This window comes from Dermacentor albipictus, chromosome 1 (genome assembly GCF_038994185.2).
Source record: "Dermacentor albipictus isolate Rhodes 1998 colony chromosome 1, USDA_Dalb.pri_finalv2, whole genome shotgun sequence".
NCBI lineage: Eukaryota > Metazoa > Arthropoda > Arachnida > Ixodida > Ixodidae > Dermacentor > Dermacentor albipictus.
The window spans coordinates 9,819,048-9,841,271 of NC_091821.1; positions in this window are offsets into that span (position 1 = coordinate 9,819,048).

The window sequence follows — 22,224 nt, forward strand, 5'->3', positions numbered from 1 at the left end:
ATACAAGCATTAGCGGCTTTGAAAACAATACTTGTGACAAAAATTTGCAGCATGTGAAGACATGGCCTTCAAGATTGGGTAGCGCTCCCTCACCTTCCCATCTTAGAGGCCAGGGTAAGCTATTCTGAAAAAGAAATTATGGGGTTTGACGTACCAAAACAACTGTCTGATTATGAGGCACGCCGTAGTGGAAGAGTCCGGAAATTTAACGTGCACCTAAATCGAAACACGTAAAGGCCCTAAACAAACATCTGGGGTCTTTAGTATGACGGACAGCGGGAATTTGGGTTCTTCGCTCGCTGACAAAGCAAAATTTGCAATTTTCGCAGTTTGAACGCTTGTGCATGTGCATTTCAATATCTCTAACTCACCTTAAAAACAGAGGTGGAACAACTACAATAAAGAAATACTAGAACGTTTTGAACCACTAGATCACCATTCATGTTTTGCCGCTCTTTCGCTTACGCTCACAAATCTGTTTCGAAAACAACGTTGACGCATATGGTGTAAAGGTTGTCCTTCAAAAAGGCTGACGCAACTTACGCAAATACTATAGTTGAGTGGTGCCATGAAAAGGTAACGGGCAAAACTAGGTGAATAAATTTGGCAGTGTCGCCAATAACTGAAGGTACTGTAGTTATCTATATATGCAAACGTGCGTGTGAAAGGTGATAATGATAAAGAGCACGTGGCCGATAAACAGTCTTGTATTAGCAAAGTGTCAAAAACCAAGCTCGAGGTCGCGGTTTCGATCACGGCCGTGGCTGCCGAAATTTAATGAGGGCAAAATGTAAAAACGCTCGTGTACGTAGATTTAGGTGCACGTGATCAAAATTATTTCGGAGTTCCGCACACCGTTCAATAATCAGACCCTGGTTCTGTCTCGTAAAACCACAGAATTTATTATTTTTCTAAGTGAAAAGCAAAAGCAAGGCACGCGATCTCAGTTGTACAACCTTTATAAACATTGATAAGTTAACGTCATCGTTGCAGACATCTAGCCTAAAGTATAAGTCTATGCGTTCGGCTTGTGAATATTTCCTGCCTGTATACGTACAGTGCCTAAATGTTATGCTGAAAAACGCATTTGTCTTGCATTCTGTTATGCAGCAACCCATATATGAGTGCAGTAATGTGAGAAATGGCAGCATATAATGAGACATCTCACCAAACGAAAGGGAAAGCTTATTGCCAAAATATTTAGATGTCACTCGAGTAAAACCGAATAAAGACAGCCTCGAATTAACTAAGACGTGGTTCAAGGCAGCTCACCAACACGTTCACCTGCCTGAAGCCACAGGCCACGCACATAAACTTGAGAGCGTCGACAAAACAAAGTTCATGTTATATGCTTCTTACAAACACGAAAACCGATCAATCAAATATTACACCTGCGGTGGTTTTACTTCTATATTCCACCCCCCTCGTTACATGTGATTGGTAAAATCAGTGCCAGTATAAATGCTGAGCCGCAACATGACAAAACTCCCCAGGAACATTTTCCTAACATTTAGATGCTCAGAGCATGCGATTGTTGAAAATTAAACATAGGGTTCGAGCAGTCTTCTCATCGCCTTGATTATATGACTACGACGGCGAACGTGTAGTGCTTCGGAAGATTTCCTGAAGACCGTTTTTCACGAATACACAAATTTAAGCATAACGGCTTGGTAGAAGAAGGTTCTTGCAGGCTTTTTCCTACGTTCTCGGTCGCTGGGAAATAAAGTCAATGGTGTCGTTTTTCCGCTTATCTGGTGCACAAAGATGTGCCTCAAACGGGCATGCCGGAGTGTTTTCAACTATAAAATCAGACCGAAAAGTAAACTTAGCAAACACGTCCGCAGCACCGTGTAAATTACAAACACCAGACAACACGAAAGCGCCGCACTGACTAATGCACGGACATGTACGGCCGCTTCAGCAGCCCCGACACAATATGGCGGTTGCGCGGCGCGGGCCTGCTCAAAGGTTGTCACCACCCTGTACGGCGGGAGACGGCGCCGGCGCCTTCCCAAAGTTCCGTCGTTTGCTAACGTCTCCACCAATTTTGCGCCATTACGACCCGACAGCCCACATACCGACGTGCACATGCCAGCGGTGTTGACCTCGGCACTGTTCTTGCCTAGCACAAACAAGGGTTTCCTGAATATGTCGTGGCTTATGCAAGTTGTACCCTTACTAAAGTTGAGACAACTTGCACTGTGACAGAAAAAGAATGCCTCGCCATCATATGGGCTCTTAATAAGTTCCGGCCTTATTTGTATGGCCGTCCATTTGATGTAGTCACGAGCCACCATGCACTAGGTTGGCGGTCTTCCTTGAACGATCCTTCAGGCTGTCTTGCTCGATGGGCACTTCGCCCGCAGGACTACGATATCCGCGAGCTGTACCGCAGCGGACGCCAGCATTCTGATGTCGACGCCCTCTCGCGCTCTCACTTACCCGACGACAATGCCTGCTGCTCACTGTCCCAGTTTACCGTTTCTTCGCTCGACCTAACCACCATCGCTTCTGAGCAGCGCAAGGACCATTTGATTGCCTCCCTATTAGACTTGCTTTCTGGATCATCAGCACAACCAACCACTCACACGTTGAGTCGCCCAGCTCACCATTTCGTCATTCGCGACAACCTACTTCACGGACGCAATTATAACCCCTACGGGCGCCTGTGGTAGTAGTACCTCGCAACCTGCGTTCCGAACTATGCGCAGTTTTCCACGGCGATACACAGTGTGCACACTCGGGAGCTTTCAAGAACTACCAGCGCCTTCGACAGCGGTACTACTGGCGAGGGATGTACAGCTACGTTCAGAAGTTCGTTCGCTCTTGCCCTGATTGTTAGCGCCGGAAATCTTCATCTAGCCTCTCGTCAGCCATTCTGCAACCTTTACTTTTGCCCTACCCGGCTGTTTGGGCGCACCGACATTGATTTGTAGGGGCCCCTTCCCCTGACATCGGCTGGAAACCGCTCGAAACCGCTGGGCCATTTTGGCAGTCGACCACCTCACGCGATACGCCGAAACTGCCGCCTTCCCGGCAGCTACAGCGCGCGATGTTGCCTCTTTCCTGCTTCACCGATTCATCCTGCGTCATGGGCCATCTCAGGAACTGCTCAGTGATCGCGGACGTGTCAGTGATCGCGGAGTGCCACGTTGTTCATCGCACATCTACGGCGTACCGTCCTCAAACCATTGGCCTTACAGAAGGCTTCAACCGTATGCTCGGTGACATGCTTGCCATGTAGTACGTAGCCTCCGACCACACAAGTTGGGACGTCATTCTACCCTTCGTAACATACATGTACAACACCACCCTTTTTCTTACTGTACGGTCGGCACCCATCGCACACCATCCACACAATTCTACCATACCGGCCGGATGCATCGGAACGTGCGCCCATTTCTGCCTCGGCAAGACATGCTGAAGCGTGCCGCGATCTCGCACGAGCCTTTACCTCCAATGACCAAGAGCGTCAGAAGAGCACTTGCGGTGACATTACCTCTGGGCCCACCGTCCTAGCTGGAGCGCTTGTGAGGCTCTTGGTTCCTTCCGCTGCACCTGGTCTCTCCGCAGCACTACTTCCCAAATATGAAGGGCCATACCATATCGTCGAACGCGCATCCCCGTCAACTATAATGGAACCCTTTGAACCGTCTTCAGACATGCGCCGTCGTGGATGAGACATTTTCAGCGTCGAGTGACTTCCCAAATATGAAGGGCCCTACCATATCGTCGAACGTGCATCCCCCGTCAACTAGGTAATCGAACCCGTTGAACCATCTTCAGACGCGCGCCGTCGTGGATGAGACATTTTCAACGTCGAGTGCCTCAAGCCGTACTATGATCCACTCATAGTGAGAAGCTGTTAGGTCGCCGGACGGCTCCCTTTTCATTCCCGGGGTTAATTGTAGTGAAGAGGAACTTTATATAGTGGGCCATCCTCTCCAGCGCTTCTTGCTCGGGGAACGTCGCTCATGCTGAGAGTCCGTGCCCTTGCCTGACGGTTGGCCCAAACGAACACCTTTACGTGTATAATAATTCAGAACACCGAGCAGAGTACATTTTCCCCTATTTTTTTTTGCCTAAACTCGTTTTACCTTTCATTTTTTTTTCAAACCGTCCAATTCCTTACTGATCCCCTACGGTGGGTATGCGCCATCGTACAGAGGATCATCATCAACTCGATGATTATTTATGTCACATGCGAAGCCAAAGCTATTGACGACGCAAATGTGTGCAAAGAGTGACGACGATGGTATGACGACGATGGTGTGACCACCATAGGCTGACGACGCTTGAGTGACGACGATGGTAAAAAATTCAAGCAGAAACCATCCTTTATGATTATCTCTGTCACGCGAAGCGAAAGGTATACAGACATCGCAAATGTGTGCAAAGAGTGGCGACGATAATGTAACGACGCTAGTGTGACGACGACTACATGACGACCATGGGATGACGATGCTTGAGTAACGATGGTGTGACGCTTGATGACGATGGTGTGACGCTTGATGACGATGGTGTGACGACGGTGGCGTGACGACCGAGGTATATGGCGACCATGAGATGACGACGGTGTTGTGACGACGGCGGTGTGCGCGATGTCGAAGGTGGTCTGATGCCTATGGAATATGACGATGTTAAAGTTATTGCGGTGGTATGACGACGTCATAACGACAGTTGTACGTCGACGATGGCATGACAAATGACGTTGATGGTACGACCACGATGGCTTGACTGAGACTTTGTGATGACGATGCGATGTCTACAATGTCGTGACGATGTTGGAATGATGACGTCATGATGACGACTATATATGACAACGCAGTGACAGCAACAACGTGCCCCCCCTCCCTTGGTTACACCCTTGGCCGCTGTATGTTTGGCCAGGTTAATTTAGTGCACAAAAATTATCCTGGCTGCGGAAGAAGACTAATGACCGAACAGCGTAGGTTTCATATTGTATATTGTACCAAGGTTTATTTCTTTATTTCTCTCTTTTAACAGTTTGACTGTGGTAGTTTAGCTAACGTTCAAAAGTTTCATGTATAACTAGGTGATGACTAGGGTCTCCTTACTTAGCCCTTAGCCGTGACACTAGACCAAAAATGTTTCAACAAGCTTTCGTGAGATCAATCTTCTAACCTTCATGATAAGTATCTCATTCATTTCTCGCGGATATATGCCGCGGACGGCGGCGGGTGATTTGCGTTGTTCATGTGTGAAGACAGACAAAACTGAATATAGCTTTACATACATACATACATACATACATACATACATACATACATACATACATACATACATACATACATACATACATACATACATACATACATACATACATACATACATACATACAAAGCGACTTGACCAACTCGCCCAAAGAGATATCCTGATTATAGGAAATAAGATATCGCGAAAATGCAATAGGTGCGTAGTGGGCTCACATTTTCAATTTCATCGTGCCGTACGTAGCAATGGCGCCTAATCTTATGCGCTGTTGGTAGCGCGCAGTCGTAAGCGTTCCTTATTAGACCGTGCCGTGAAAACGTAGGGGACATGACATGACAAGAACTTTATTTGAGTCCTGAGGGACTGAGATCTTGGGGAGCCAAAGCCGAAGCTCAAGTCGGTGGCTCCGCCCAAGACGGGACCTGGAGAGGAAGTCCCGCCGCAATGTCGTGGGCCCTCTGGACAGCCTGGAGTTGAATGTGGAGATTGCTGCTCTTGAGGGATTCCTCCCATTGTTCTTTCGTGGTGGGTGAAGATGTGTTAAGGACTGAGCATATCCAGAGTATCTGTTCAAAAAAGCATGAGTCATGACCACATTTGGGGCACGACTGTGAGTGGTCAGGGTCTATCCTGTTAAGAGGAAGCTTTAGCTCGGGCCCAACTCCGACGCGGCCTATTCAAATACATGTAAAAACGCAAAAACGTTTTTCTGAGATAACCCCTGGACCGATTTTGATGAAATTTGTTGCAATTGAGAGAGTAAGATAAATGCTAGTGACTGTTGGAAGCAGAATTTTGATTTAGGGCTTACATTTTGTTAGAAAGATTTTCAAAAATTCAGAAGTTTGAAAAAAATAGAAGCATAAAGTTTACAAACTAATAGCTCTGCATCAAGAACAGATATCGCGGTTCTGTAAACGGCATCCATTAGATCATTCAAAGCGGACAAATATCATATGTCTTTTTACGTCTTACGTGAATTCGTTACATTGTTTACGAGGGTTCTGCAAAAGTTGTAATTAAATATTATTACATTTTTTGAGATTCAAGTGTAACATATTAATTTTGTCCGCTTTAGATGTGCTATCAGATACAATTTACAGAATTGCGATATCATTTTTTCTTGTTGAGTTACAGAGTTGTAAACTTGATAGTTTCGTTTTCTGAAAATTTGCAATTTTTGTCAATTTTTTATAAAATATTGAAGGCCTAACTCAAAAATTCGAAACCAACAGTCACTAGATTTTAAGTTTTTCTTTTAAATGCAGCAAACCTAGTCAAATTTAGTGCAGTGGTTGCCGAGAAAAACGAATTCTCCTTTTACATGTATTTAGATAGGAGCACCCGAGCTAAAGCTTCCTCTTAAAGGGCCCCTGAAACGGTTCGGACAAATTTTGTAGACGCGTAGGGTACAGCTTAAGTAGAACATTCGCACCACAATTTAAGTGAAGCGTTACGTATTAATGGAGCTACAAGCGATTAGAAGTTACCCTCCTCCCCAGCCACGCTTTTCCTCCTCAACTCGTTCGCCGAGCGAGCGGGGCTAAGCTCCGCCTTCACTGGTTTTGCGTCACGATGCGACGTCACATCGTCCACTTCCGGTTGTTTTGGAACCCGCCCGCGCGAAACATCTCCGCTAGCCGCTTGGCTGTAGACCCCAAGCGAGAGCTATCGAAGCAGCGTGCGTTGCGAGCATTCTGTCGTAGCGCCGAACGTGTCTGGTATTCCGTTAACCACAGGCAAGCTGGTCATTTCGGCAAATAACTGGAGGCATAAACTCAAGCTGATGAAGGAACTTCGGCGTAGACGTACGTGAGCGGCCTGATCGGTCTGCACGGTCCAAACACTTGTTGGCGCAGCGCTTAACCAGCCAAAGAAAGCGCTAATATTGCTCTAACCAAGTGTAGAACATTTTAAACATTTATAAAAACAACGTGTTGATGATTACACTCCTGCGAAAAATACGCACCAGCAGCAAAGAAGAATACGCTTCGTTGCTGCTACTGCGTATGGTTGAGCTCTATGCCACCAGGTGGCTGCACCATGCAGACCATTCACATTTGCCCTTCTGCTCATCTCGGCTCATCCCGTTACGGCACAGTCAAGCGGCCAGACCCTGTCCCTTTGCGCTTATGTTTGCCCTAATACGGGACTCGCGAAACGCTATTGCGTTAGTAATCTTCCGGTGTAAAGTGACGGCCACAAACGCGCAAATCCTCGCGCCGATCGTAAAGCGGCAGTCCGATGCGCAGCAGCCAGTTCGCTCGTACGCTGCCTTGCAGAGGGACACGATGTCACAACTTGACATATTGCCAGTCGCTACGTTTGCAGTCCACAAGGCAACAAAGTCGAATGATAGTGCTCGCGAAAAGACTGAGACCAACTCTGACCGCGGAGCTCTCGTCAAAATGGAGTACGTTGTAACACAAGCAGACGACACTTGCTGTGTGCCGGAAGTGCTTAAGTGTACTGAAAAATTGTTCTTGTGCATTCTCTTTATGCTGCTTTCTTTTTATAAAAACAAATTAACTAACATTCCAACTATTACGAAGATCATTTGTTTACCATAAAGTTGGAAAAATTATCGATCACGCGCCCTGGTCAGCCAATCGAATAGCTCGTCCCACTGACGTTATATGGGTGATCTCGGTCATATGGGTAGGGGCGGCTTAAAATTCCGCCGAGCAGTGCGCTGCGATCGGCAGCGATGTGCATTTTCAAAACCTTATAATAAATTACACTCTTTACGCAGAGCACTTAGACGCGTCAATTAATGATCAGAAGGACCTACTCTAACGACTCAGTACGTTTGTAGAAAATCGTCAAAAGCGTTTCAGGGTCCCTTTAAGGGAGCGAGGAGTGGGATACGAATGGGCTTGCAGAAGTCTGAGTGTGCTGGCCTGAGGTTTGTACAATTTGGGGTGAGGGGGTGGACATGTCTTCCTGCCCAGTCGTTAACGGGAAACAATTTCGTAGAAAATACATAATAGATCTTTGTGGATGTTGACCTCGTTCCAATCCTGGCTACCCGCGACAGCGTGGTACGTAAAATCGTGCGCTCTCCGGTGGGCCTGCTCGTTTGGATTACATCAGAGCGGGTTAATTGAGCCATCTAGATGGACTGGGAACCACGAGATGTGGTATCCTCCTTCGCTGCTATCCCTAGTTCTTTGAAGTGCTTTGTTCACAATACTGTTCGCCTGTTCAGACACGAGGGTGGTTTTTTCATAACAGCATATCATGGATATGTTTATCTTCTGTGGCTTCCTGAACTCGACGGCCTAAATTTATGTTCATGCTATATGACGGTATTCAGTGTTTTTCGACGCATTATGTGATAACATTTTGTTTGCAATCGACGAAGAGCAGCCGGTGCTATACTATAAGGACGGCAAATCTCACCTGTTACATGAAGTCATAAAAAAAAAACATCTATACGCAGCTCGTAGGCGGCGTGCTAGGCAGCTGCCGTCATCTAGAATATGGTATTTTAGAGATATAGCAAGGTTTAGCGTTGCGTCTGATGGTGTTGTAACACTACGTCGAGGCGACATGTCGCGACGAAACATTCGAAATGTAACTTAGCAAGGTGTTGCTTCGGGCTATACTTGGTAAACCATGGGCGCTATAATGTAAAAATATTCCAAACTTTTCTATTCCAATTCTGCAATCAGTCCTCCGCGATTGGTCAAAAACTTTTTCGGACCACCCTACTTCACCTGTCTGTCACGCGACGTCATGAAAACCGTGATAGCTCCGCATCTTATATGACATGTGAACACTGATTATGCATAGTTGGACCGAACAAAAGAAAATAGTTATTTCCGATTCGACGCCTTTTCGCCATTAGCCCTCGGCTATTGGTCAAGAGTTTTCGGGCTGCACCCACTTCACCTGCCTGTCACGCAACGTCACGAAACCGCAAAAACTCACCGCGTCGCATTGTAGCATACACATTCGCGAAAACAGCACACATCATTTTCACTTGAGGGCAATCACCTTTCTCTTTTTCCCATTATCCTTTTCTTTGTTTATCTTGTCGTTTTTGAAGGCTGCGTAATTCTTCAGCAGAGTGTTTACTGCTGGATTAAGGATGTTCTTTAACATTGACTCTTGACTGGGACCAGTTGCACAAGTGTCAAAGTCTTCACTGTCACAGAGCAAATACATCATCACACTTAGAAGTGCAGCTTTCTGATTACTCTCTGTATGAAATGAAACATTCTGATATTCCTTGCCTGTAATATGTTCTAGTACAATCTTGGTGCACAGCACCACATGAACGACACATGGCTGTGGAAATTTCAAGCCGCCTCTGCTCATATTATCAATCAGCATATGCTCACTGCGTTCAAGCTCTCGCTCAGTAATTGTGAATAAATTACAGCAGTCATTGCAAGGCTGGTGCTTCAAAGCAGCATAGGCACAGTAGCCAGCGATGTACACCAATGCCGGCATGTCTTCCCGGGGTTTCTTTAGGTCACAGCTTCTTAGCTTTATGTTATATTTGACAATCAGCATTTCAGCACATGGCTCTTTGCAAGTGTCAGTGGATGCTGGCATATCTGGCAAGATCAGTGCGTTCTGGAGGCGGATCTTTAATTGCCTCAGCTTCAAATACCTGTGTGATCGACACATTGTAATGGGACCCAGCTTCCGGCACTTTCCAAACCGAGCTTCGAGGGGATCGGTTTTACATTTTACAAGCAAAACGTACGTAAAACCGAGCTCCTCCAAACAATATTTTGACACCTTGATCAAGGCGTGTGCGGAAAGCCGGAGAGCTGAGTGGGTCTCCTTTGTCAACGCACCTGTATGCACACACCTACTTTTCCAGTCGTCGAGCCAGGTAACAAATGTGTCGAGGAACTGCAGCTGCTCACCATTGATTTTACGTACTGCGCTTGCCACACATCTCTCACTCTGTGTCCCTTATGTCTTGATGTCTTGACGTTGACGATGCTCCACCATCGCACAATTAGGTCAATGACATCTGCAGTACCATCTGCAAGCGTCAGATGCAGGGTTTCGCCTCTTACCCTCAAATCAGATTAAACAAAAGAGTTCAAAATTTGCAGAGCAAGTTTCACGTTCTGCCTCTCAATATTTGTGGGATTTAATGCTTTATACGTTAGCCCAAAAGCCACTTTCACAGTATTAGTTTGTTCAGCCTCATGAAGCTTCCTGAGTGGTGTGAATGAAGCACCCTCCATTTTCTTACTTTCTGTGGTTCCACTGGGAAAAAATAGGCTATATAGACTGTTTTTGATTGATTCTTTAGACTGATAGACATATTTTTTTGATTTAGCCAATTGTTTCTGATACATTTCAGCAAATGCACAGAGTCAACAATATGAAAGAGTGGCTGCTGCGGATTCTGAATGGGGGTAAACAATTTCGAGCTTCTAGGCCGCACTGAACATAGCCATTACTTTCTGGTTAATGGAATTATTGTCTGTGATGATTGCAACGATATGAAGGTTCGCTTCTTCAAGTCTCAAGACAACTTTTTTTACAGTTTCATGCATTCCTCCGCAGTAATTTCTGACACTGGAAGGATGTGTGCAGCATCTTTGAACGGTGACAGGAGAGACTGCACCATAAATGCACGGGCTCTCTTAGCAGGTTCAGAACAGTTCGCAGCAGCCCCTGTTATGCTGCCACCCTTGTATTCAAAGAACTGCTGTAAGTGTATTTCATCGACCATTAATGTTGCATTACTTTCATGAGCTTTCAGCAGATTTGCCTTACTTTTCATATATCTTAGAAAGCCCTCTTCATTTTGCTTATTTAAAGGACTAACATGATGTGCACCACAGACACGCTTGATTGTTTCAGTATGGGGAAACACTAACTTTCCACTGCTCCTCAAAAACTTGTAGCCATGTGGTTAAATAGTGTAAAAAATGTTATACAACACCAAAAGTTCCGCAGAATACCGAACAGCATTATTCCTCTTCATGAGGAGGTGACACTGCTCTTTGAGGAACATCACAGCGCCCACCTTTTCGTCCTACAGAAGGTCTCCACTTGAAATGTCATCAAGAAGTGAGATCACCAATTTCAGTGCAGCCTTTCCTTTGTCCACTTGTTGTGGTTCTCCTTTAGTGCAGTGGTCCTCGATATTATCCGAGAGCTGAACAAGCACGCGGAAATCGTGGATATGATCCGGGATCTCAAAACACTTGTCAGATGTAAGACGAGCACCTCTCCAAAACACACGCACAGACATATCCGACGACACAGTCACTGACACAAAAATCTCGAGAGCGCGTGCTGTCACTTTGATGTGAGCAAAGATCATGCAGCTGTCGCAAGGTACCACTGTCCAAAACTTTTTTCTCTTCTAGCTTGTGCAGGCGTAAACCGATGTCTTGGAGGCTGTTAACTTTGTTTTCTCGTTCCTCGTTCTCGTGCGCTAAAGCTGACTGTTTTAAGGCCCTTTGAAGCTGTTCGTTCTCCACACGTGTTCGCTTTGCATCAGGGTCTTCTCTCGACTGGCGAGAATCCGAAATATATTGCGGGCAGTCGGGAAAGATCGTTGGAATGGCATCAGGCGTAAGCCGGGTGAGCTTCATTTGAACCTCGATGGTCCATCCATCGCAGTCCGCGTATTTTGATATTGTACGTAGGTGCTCGGGCTTGAAATGCCGTTCACAAACATGCGAAACAACCAGCGCCGTGATATTATGAACACATATTGACGCCTGCAAAACTGTGGCATGCGCTTACAAATCTAAGCGCGAGATCTGTGAAAAGTGAATTTCACCATGAGCCATTCACCGAATGAATATACACACACCATCGCAAACGCACGCGAGCCCACGTGGTTTACACGTGTAAATAAATGGTCACTTGGAAACGTATTTATATAACAATGGAATATCGTAGTTCGCACTAATACACTTTCATTGTACATTGTTCATATAAATCATCACTGCACGAATTGAAAAGCGAGACAACACTTACCAGCGGATCTTTCAGTTTTCCAACGTCGACATCGTCCCGTCGCACTGCCCGCTGCCATTTTTTCCTTCGTTCGGCATCACTTGGAAACCTAAACAACCTGACCTTTGGCCCGTTGTCGTAGTTTCCTCTACAGTTTGGCACACAATATCCGACCATGACATCGAACGGACCGCACGTGTACACAGAGGAATAAATGCGAAAAAGCGAACCACGTGCAGCCACGTTCTCCTGCGGTGTCTCGACGACGCAGGATATGCGCGTCACGTGCGTCGCGTAGCACCTAGCGCCATGAGGAGATGCTCAAGGGCGACACCACGCGCAGTGGAACGGCTAGGGCAGAGTGGGGTGACGTCAGAGGATCGGTGCGGGTGAGTGCGGAGGCCTCCTCCTAGTCTAGGTGGTTCTCACTCGGCAAGGAAAACGTTCATTATGTCGCTACAGTGGCTATTAAAGCGAATAGCTTTCTTTGGCTATTTCGGTCATTTTCGTGGTTGGTCAGTGGTCAATGGTCAGTCGATGGTTGGTGGTCGGACTCGGCAAGCAAAACGTTCATTCTGTCGCTACAGCGGCTTTTAAAGCTAATGGCTTTCTTTGGCTATTTCGGTCATTTTCGAATGGAGAGCCGAAACGTCATCACATTTTCAGTTATCTTGCTGGGTGCGTCTTTTCGCGCTTATTGATCAAACTTTAAGAGCGATAGCACCGTCACAGCCAGCCAGCCAGCCCGCCCGCCCGCCCGCCCGCCCGCCAGCCAGCCAGCCAGCCAGCCAGCCAGGAACTTTATTGAAGTACTGAGTAGTTTCAAGCCGTTGGAGATCCCGCGCGGGGAACTCCTCCGGCCGAAACCGTAGGCGACGCCCAAGTCGGGACGGGAACGTGGTGACGCTCCGCCAGTTCTTGGGCCCTCTGGACGGCCTTGAGTTGGAGCTTGAGGTCCGGGCTTTTGAGGGCTACTTCCCATTCGGTTTCACTGGAGAGAGGGCCCTTTGGTAATGCGGTGCATTGCCATAGCATGTGCGAGAGTGAGCAATAAAGTTCTGAGCACTCTGGGCAATTTGCCGGGATTTCTGAGTTGTAGTGGCTTAGTAGGCCTCGTGACGGATACGAGTCCGTTTGTAGCATTCGAAACGCGGCCGCCTGCGCGCGTTCGAGTTTGGCGTGTGGGAGCGGGAATTTGGTTCTGCCTTTCCGATAGTGGGAGGTGATTTCTTGGTAAGTGAGCAGCGGGTCATTAAATTGAATGTGCAGCCCCTCGGAGGCCGTGGGACCGTCGCGGTGGGCAAGTTCTCGCGCACGGTCGTGGGCCGTTTCATTGAGGTTAGCTTTTTGCTGGTTGGAGTTGGAGTGCTGGTTGGTTGGAGTCTTTCTCCATGTGAGCGGGGAACCAGGAGTGGCACCGTTTGCTCTCTTTTGAGCTCGCTAGTAGTATACGCGCTGCTTCTATAGATACGTTGCCGCATTCGTAGGCCCGAATTCCGGCACGCGAGTCCGTGAAGACATAAGTAAATGTGGGGTCTGCCATGGCGATGGCTACGGCTATTTGTTCGGCTTTAGCGCTGGTGCTCGTTTTAACCGATGCGGATGATCGTAGCGTTCCGTTGCCGTCCATGACTGCTATTGCGAAAGTAGATGTGCTGCCGTACTGGGCCGCGTCCACAAATGCGGTGGCTTCACGATCCGCGTCGATGCGGTCGAGAATCGCGCGGATGCGGTCCCGGCGCATATATACCCACGTTGTGTTGTGGGTGGACGTTTCTGGGAAACGGTGAGACTTTGTATTTGTCTCTAATTTCGCTCGGTAGGGTAACCGCGTGCTCGAGATAGGGAGAAGGGGAGACATTGGCTTCATTTAGGATTAGCCTACCGGCTTTGGACGAGGATAGGCGGAGTATTTGTGCCATATTCTGAGCCTCGATCACTTCGTCGATGTTGTTGTGCATGCCTGGCTGGTCAACCTTTGCTGTACTTGTTCGTTATGGAATGCCCAAGACCTGCTTGATGCTCTTGCGCATGAGTGTGTTTAGCTTCGCCTTTTCTATTTTCGTCCAGTTGTGGGCAGAGGCGACGTAATTAATGTGACTCATAAGGAACGCGTGGTATAAGCGCAGAAGGCTATCTTCGCAGAGACCCTTCCTGCGCCCCGAGACTCTGTGGATGAGTCTGATCGTGTTTTCGGTTTTGGCGGTTAAGTGTTTGATCGTGTGTCCGTGACATCCGATGGCTTCGATTAGGAGCCCAAGAATGCGTATGTGGCTGACTCGCGGAATCTGTTGTCCGTCTCTTGTGTGTAGTGCGATCGGAAGTTCGTCTAGAGGTGTTAGGTAAGCGGACTCCTTGGCAAGACTTGCGAAATAGTAATAGTTCCGATTTATTTGAGGATAGTTTCATTCCTGTGTTTAGTAGGTACTCTTCCGTGGCATCTAGGGCAGACTGTAATGCCTGCTCTATGTCTCCCAGGGAGCCTCCCGGGCTCCAGATGGTAATGTCATCTGCGTATAGAGCGCAGTTTACGTTTGGGATGTTTCGTAGTTTTTCTGCGAGTCCCTTCATCACTATATTAAATAGTAATGGAGAGATGACTGAGCCTTGTGGTGTACCGACGGAGCCCAGCGTGTAGGGGTCCGACTTAAGTTGCGAGACTCGCAGTCGGGCTTGTCTGTCTTTTAGGAAGGAGCGTACGTACTCCTGAAATCTCTGGCCGAGGCCGAGGCCTGCCACAGACTCCAGTACGAAGCGGTGCGAGACGGTATCGAATGCTTTCGTGAGATCGACGGCGAGGATGCCTCGAACGTCTCTTGTTTTAACGTCGAAGATCTGTCTCTTTAGGAGTAACATGACGTCTTGGGTGGATAGGTGGGGTCGAAACCATACCATTTTGTGTGGGAGGAGTTCGTGTTCCTCAATGTAGGGTGACACTCGGTTTTGAATTACGTGCACGGCTACTTTACCCACGCATGACGTAAGAGACATGGGGCGTAAATTGTCGAGGTTAAGTGGTTTGCCGGGTTTTGGGATGAGGACCACCGTGGCAGTGCGCCATTGCGTTGGTACCTCTCTTGTTTCCCACACGTGGTTGATGTCTTTCGTGAGTAATGTAATGGCTTGGTCGTCTAAGTTACGCAACAGTCGGTTGGTTACCCCGTCGGGTCCTGAAGCCGACCTGCTTTTAGGTTGTGTAGCGCCTCTCGGACTTCTGCTTCCGTGAAGGCAGCGCCTAGTTCGGGAGTGGTTTCGCACTTTATGATCGGGTAATCGTTGGGGTGAGCGACGCCTAGCGGAAGGTACCGTTTGGCAATTTCTTCCAGGAAGGACTCTTCCGTTCCCCCTTTCTCTTTATGTGAGTGTAGAAGTCGGTCTAGCGCGTGGCTTTGATTATCCTTCGTTTGGCTGTCGTCTAACATGCGTTTCAGGAGGTTCCACTTACCTCCTGTCCGCATGCGGCCGTCAACTGCCGAACAGAGTTCGTGCCATTGGAGTCTTGTGAGCTCCGTGCAGTATTGGTCTATAGATATGTCTCGGTTGAGTATCGCGATGCGTTTGCGCAGGCGTCTGTTGAGACGTTGCTTTCTCCATCGCGCAAGTATCGAGTAAGTGTGCGAGGTGAGGGTCAACCCTTGGGCCTTCCAGTTCCGTTTGTATGGTTTCCGTGGCTCTGGTTACGTCGTCCTTTATCGCAGAGAGGAGTTCCGCGAAGGAGTCATACGTATTCGTATCTTCCTTCCGTAACTTACGGAAGGTATCCCAGTCTGTGAGGGTGAAAGATCGGGGTGGGGCCGTCGTGTTTGGTATTTCTGTGTGTATGACGAAGTGTTCGCTGCCCAGGTTCTCTTGCGTGTTCGTCCATGTGTAGTTTGCAACATTTCGGAGTAACGTGAGGTCCGGCGTAGTACCGCGCTGCGTCGACGTACCCAATCTGATGGGGAACCTGTGAACCAGTGAACCTGTGAACCAGTGACACTTTTTTGCCCTTTATGAAGCTGTGTCTTCGCATTCTTATATTCCATTGTATCTTCGCATTTCTAAGATATATTTTGCAGAACTTCTACCTTTTATATGTGCTCTCTGTTGCGACTATAATTTTGGTGCAATTACTCACAATACACGACCGGTGACAGCTACACCTGCGTAATACATTGGAACGAAGGATAGCATCATTTAGATTTTTCCCTGGCCGTTGCATACTTACAGAAATGTAAAGAAGGTTCTTGAATTACAAAATTTCATTGAAGTATTTGTCCTCAACTTGTTCATTTCATGGTCTGCAGGTTTTTCATATGAGCAGCATGCACTCCTTTGCTGGTTTCGAACTAATGTAGTTTTAAAGTTCGTGTGATGTTTTCTTTTAAATAGACAAAGAAGGTGGAAGAATTGATATCAGTTATTTCTGGCACAATTTTTTGGGACATATGAATATATTCTTTTATGAAAAAATACATATTTTATATGTCTTTACAGAGCGTAGCGCTCAAGAATTCGTTTGCAGTATCTTTGGCAATGGCAATGCAGTTATCATTCATATATTTCATCCCTCGACAAGTTCTATAAGAAGCAGGCCGAACTGGATTGTGAGCTTGCGTGTGTGCAGCACTATGTAGCTGCCGATTCAACAACTCGGATGCGTTTGCGCTGCTCGAAGTGCGTACGTGTGTACTTGAGTGTACCCAATCGACTGCCATGTGTCTTGCTTGTGCAGCTTCATAATTTTATCATTTTAGTAACATGATGACCAAACGCAAGACGCGTGACATATACGCCCGAATAACGCGAGCGTCATGTAGGAACGTCCGTGATCAATGCGGAGCATCTTAGCTATTCTCGTCGTTTCGTCATGACGCTGGCATCGCTTTATGCAGTAAAACTGGTCCTACGCTTTTATGACAAACTGGTGCCGCTAGTTCTCAATCGCAAAGATCACAGTGGAACCTGTACTTCATTTGTGAACAAAGCGTATGCAAGGACGACAGTTACACATAGAAATGGTCTCCATCAATGAGCACTTTCGTCCTTTGCGCAGTTCCAAGTCAATATGAGCCAACAAACTCGTGCACCACTTTATCCTGCCGAAACGGTGAAGCGGAGAAAGCCTACTCACAATAGTCAAAATCATTTGCACTAGTAGCGAACAGTTTCTCCTCGCAAAATATATTTGCAGCGCCTAACGAAAACATGCACTGACAAAGCTATGCACTCTCAGTACTACAACAATAACACGTGTTACGTTTCTAGCACATATATGACAAAACACAGCTTACGCACTCCATAGGAGCGCTCTGTCCCGTCTCCTTCCTTGTGTGTGTTTTCGCGCCTAGTACCCAAGATGAATTGTGACCAACTCGCCCAACAAGACGTCCTTTTAAGCACTCCGTAGCTTCATACACCTGTTGACGATAGCGCGATCAGGAAAACAAATCTGAACGAGCACCGAGAATAGCACCCGTGCATGAGCTTACCCATGCCTGAGCTTCGTACCCTGTCAACAAAGATAAAAGCTACGTTCGTACACGTTTGCACCTCCAATACTCTTAAAATCCATCCCTAACATAAAACAAAACAAAAACTGATTTCTTCAATGACACGGTTAGTCACGAAACTTGACCAAAACATCCGAAATCCCTTGCGAAAGCCTCGCTGCGGGAACTCGACGGCCAACCGTCATGGTGGTAAGTGCGCCGAGACGCGGAAATGTAGGAAAAACGGGAGAAAAGGGCGCGAAAAATACTACGTGACGACGCTCGAACAAATGCGAGACGCAGACCTTCTCTCCTGCCTCCTTGCATGCTCCTCGCTGATGCGGCGGAGGCAAAATAATAGTATGTCGCTATCTTTTAGTTTTATTCAGGAACCTTAGTGCGCGGCAGGCCGAGCGTGAGTCGACGTACCCCGAAGTCGTCGCCGAGCGCCGGGCATGAGCTAAACAAGTCCGGCAAAAGGCGCAGACTTGGCGGCCCAGGCCGGAGGCTCCAGTAGAGGAACAAGAAGAATGGGGAAATAAATAGTGTGAATAGTGCATTGCCAAACCGCTTGTAATAATAAAGACTGTATACATTTCCTTGCAGTACGTGCCTTACCATCTTTCCTAATGGCACTCTACACTTTATAAAAATCGAAAAACGGACATAAAACATACAAAATAAAAAATAAGCCTTGAAAAATCCGCCACACTTGCACACACTTAAAGCATGTAAAAAAAATTGTACGCGCAACGCACAAAAAGGGATTAGAACCCATACGTATGTGCGTAACCCGCGTTCACGAAGTGAAATGTCACTAACTTTTTAGAGCGCAGCTCCTCGGCGCCCGTTACTGCGTTTCGCGTCGGCGTCGGCCCTCGGCGTTCTCTCTCGGCGTAACCGAGCGAACGAGCACAGCGAAGGAGGAATGAGCGAACATGGAGGGTACCGGGAGTCGAAAGACAGCGATATCGAAGAGAACGCGAGGACGAAAGCGGAGGAGGAGGGTATGGCGAAAGCGTGAGAAGAAAAGCGTAGTGCCGCGCAAGACGGGCTCTGCGGCAACGACCGCTACGAGATGCGCCAGAGTAGCGCGCCGTCGTCTGTTCACCGATGGCATGCGGCGAGCGCGTCGTCATATACCATATGTGGAAACACAGCGCTGCGTGAGCGGAGGTCTGTCTGCGGCGGCTGCTGTGATCGCGCCCACGCGTCACCCACGCGCTGCCTCGCGATCTCTGCAACTGCCTCGTGATCTCTCGATTAGCGAGGCACGAAACTTGCATCAGTTGCATCACTCTTCACTCCGTTTGCAATGTGCCGCACGAGACAGATTGTCCGCGCCAGCGAATATATGGCCAAATGAAAACAAGCATAGAGTTGCGCTCAAATTTTGCACTGGAGAGTATCGTAATCGTCAGTGAATTTTTTATTTATGTATTGATAGTGCAATCCCAAGTTACTAAGGTATTCTGCATCAACTTTTATCCCCAATTCTTCCCAGTCCAGGTCTCTGAATACCTCCTGTAAACACGCTGTGAATAGCATTGGAGATATCGTATCTCCCTGCCTGACGCCTTTCTTTATTGGGATTTTGTTGCTTGCTTTATGGAGGACTACGGTGGCTGTGGAGCCGCTATAGATATCTTCCAGTATTTTTACATATGGCTCATCTACACCCTGATTCCGTAATGCCTCCATGACTGCTGAGGTTTCGACTGAATCAAACGCTTTCTCGTAATCAATGAAAGCTATATATAAGGGTTGGTTATATTCTGCACATTTCTCTATCACTTGATCGATAGTGTGAATATGGTATATTGTTGAGTAGCCTTTACGGAATCCTGCCTGGTCCTTTGCTTGACAGAAGTCTAAGGTGTTCCTGATTCTATTTGCAATTACCTTAGTAAATACTTTGTAGGCAACGGACAGTAAGCTGATCGGTCTATAATTTTTCAAGTCTTTGGCGTCCCCTTTCTTATGGATTAGGATTATGTTAGCGTTCTTCCATGATTCCGGTACGCTCGATGTCATGAGGCATTGCGTATACAGGGTGGCCAGTTTCTCTAGAACAATCTGTCCACCATCCTTCAACAAATATGCTGTTACCTGATCCTCCCCAGCTGCCTTCCCCTTTTGCATATCTCCTAAGGCTTTCTTTACTTCTTTCGGCGTTACCTTCGGGATTTCGAATTCCTCTAGACTATTTTCTCTTCCATTATCGTCGTGGGTGCCACTGGTGCTGTATAAATCTCTATAGAACTCCTCAGCCACTTGAACTATCTCATCCATATTAGTAATGATATTGCCGGCTTTGTCTCTTAACGCATACATCTGATTCTTGCCAATTCCTAGTTTCTTCTTCACTGTTTTTAGGCTTCCTCCGTTCCTGAGAGCATGTTCAATTCTATCTATATTATACTTCCTTATGTCAGCTGTCTTACGCTTGTTGATTAACTTCGAAAGTTCTGCCAGTTCTATTCTAGCTGTAGGGTTAGATGCTTTCATACATTGGCGTTTCTTGATCAGATCTTTCGTCTCCTGCGATAGTTTGCTGGTATCCTGCCTAACGGAGTTACCACCGACTTCCATTGCACACTCCTTAATGATACCCACAAGATTGTCGTTCATTGCTTCAACACTAAGGTCCTCTTCCTGAGTTAGAGCTGAATACCTGTTCTGTAGCTTGATCTGGAATTCCTCTATTTTCCCTCTTACCGCTAACTCATATTGCCTTGCTTAGTAACTCAGGGGACCAATTGCAATGCATGCTCACTGACCTGGAGAGGCAAAGCAGAAGAGTGGGTCTAAAAATTAATCTGCAGAAAACTAAAGTAATGCTTAACAGTCTCGGGAGAGAACAGCAATTTACAATAGGCAGCGAGGCACTGGAAGTCGTAAGGGAATACATCTACTTAGGGCAGGTAGTGACGGCGGATCCGGATCATGAGACGGAAATAATCTGAAGAATAAGAATGGGCTGGGGTGCATTTGGCAGGCATTCCCAAATCATGAACAGCAGGTTGCCATTATCCCTCAAGAGAAAAGTATATAATAGCTGTGTCTTACCAGTGCTCACCTACGGGGCAGAAACCTGGAGGCTTACGAAAAGGGTTCTATTCAAATTGAGGACGACACAACGAGCTATGGAAAGAAGAATGATAGGTGTAACGTTAAGGGATAAGAAAAGAGCAGATTGGGTGAGGGAACAAACGCGAGTTAATGACATCTTAGTTGAAATCAAGAAAAAGAAATGGGCATGGGCAGGACATGTAATGAGGAGGGAAGATAACCGATGGTCATTAAGGGTTACGGACTGGATCCCAAGGGAAGGGAAGCGTAGCAGGGGGCGGCAGAAAGTTAGGTGGGTGGATGAGATTAAGAAGTTTGCAGGCATGGCATGGCCACAATTAGTACATGACCAGGGTTGTTGGAGAAGCATGGGAGAGGCCTTTGCCCTGCAGTGGGCGCAACCAGGCTGATGATGATGATGATGACTGCAATCCCTATTGGGGATTTCAGAGGAGTTGGTTATAAAACAAGGCTGATTACAAATCTTGCCAATTTTGTAAAAAGTATTAGACCTGACAACCTTAAAATGTAAAAAAAGTGACTACCATCGAAGCCAAGAACTACTAAAATTGTGTGAAAAATACTAAACGTCGTTTCATTAGTGAAGACGCGCACGCACGCACGCACGCACGCACGCACGCACGCACGCACGCACGCACGCACGCACGCGCACACACACACACACACACACACACACACACACACGCACGCACGCACAATTACCTGACTTTATTGTGTAGGGACGCTTCTTTATATACGTATGAAAACGATGATTTGCACCACAGAAAAATTGATATGTTCACGATGTTTATTCGTGAAATATTCATGCGATGGTGGCCAAAATTTACTTGCCGTTTTAGTGGTGGTTCTTCTGCCGGTAGCTCATAATGATCAAGTGGGTCCAAAAAGCAAGGCTCTGAAAAATGGCTATATATATTTTTTTGTTTCATTCTGCTGAGGTCATTTCTGCCCTAAATAGGACGCAAATCAAAAATCGTAAAATTATTGGGGTCAATACGACTGTCGTAAACAATCTCTAGAAATCCGGCATCTTACCATATAAAATCGTAAAAGCTGGCAGGTATGAAATACAAACACAAATAGAGCATAGAAAAGAGAACACGATTCCACGAAGCTAGTTTGAAAACAAAGGAGTTAGCACTTGGTTGAAGAACTTTATGATTAGTTCCACTGTTCCACTCGCTAACAACTCTCGGAAAAAATGAGTACGTGAAGCAATTCACGCGCATGTGCGAAAGCGAGTTGCTGTTAAGTTATGCCTGTGAGTGGTGGAATATACTGATATAAAAAAAGCAACCAGTTTTGATGTGTCATTGTTGCAGTAACCATTAATTTGCCGGTAAAAAATCTAAGACAGGAACAGCGATTCCTGTGGGACAAGACACGTAAATTAGCCTTGACCAAAATAGCTATTATTGAAGAGCGTCTACAGCCATTATACGCATTTTTGCATTTTCTCTATTTTGCCTATATCAGT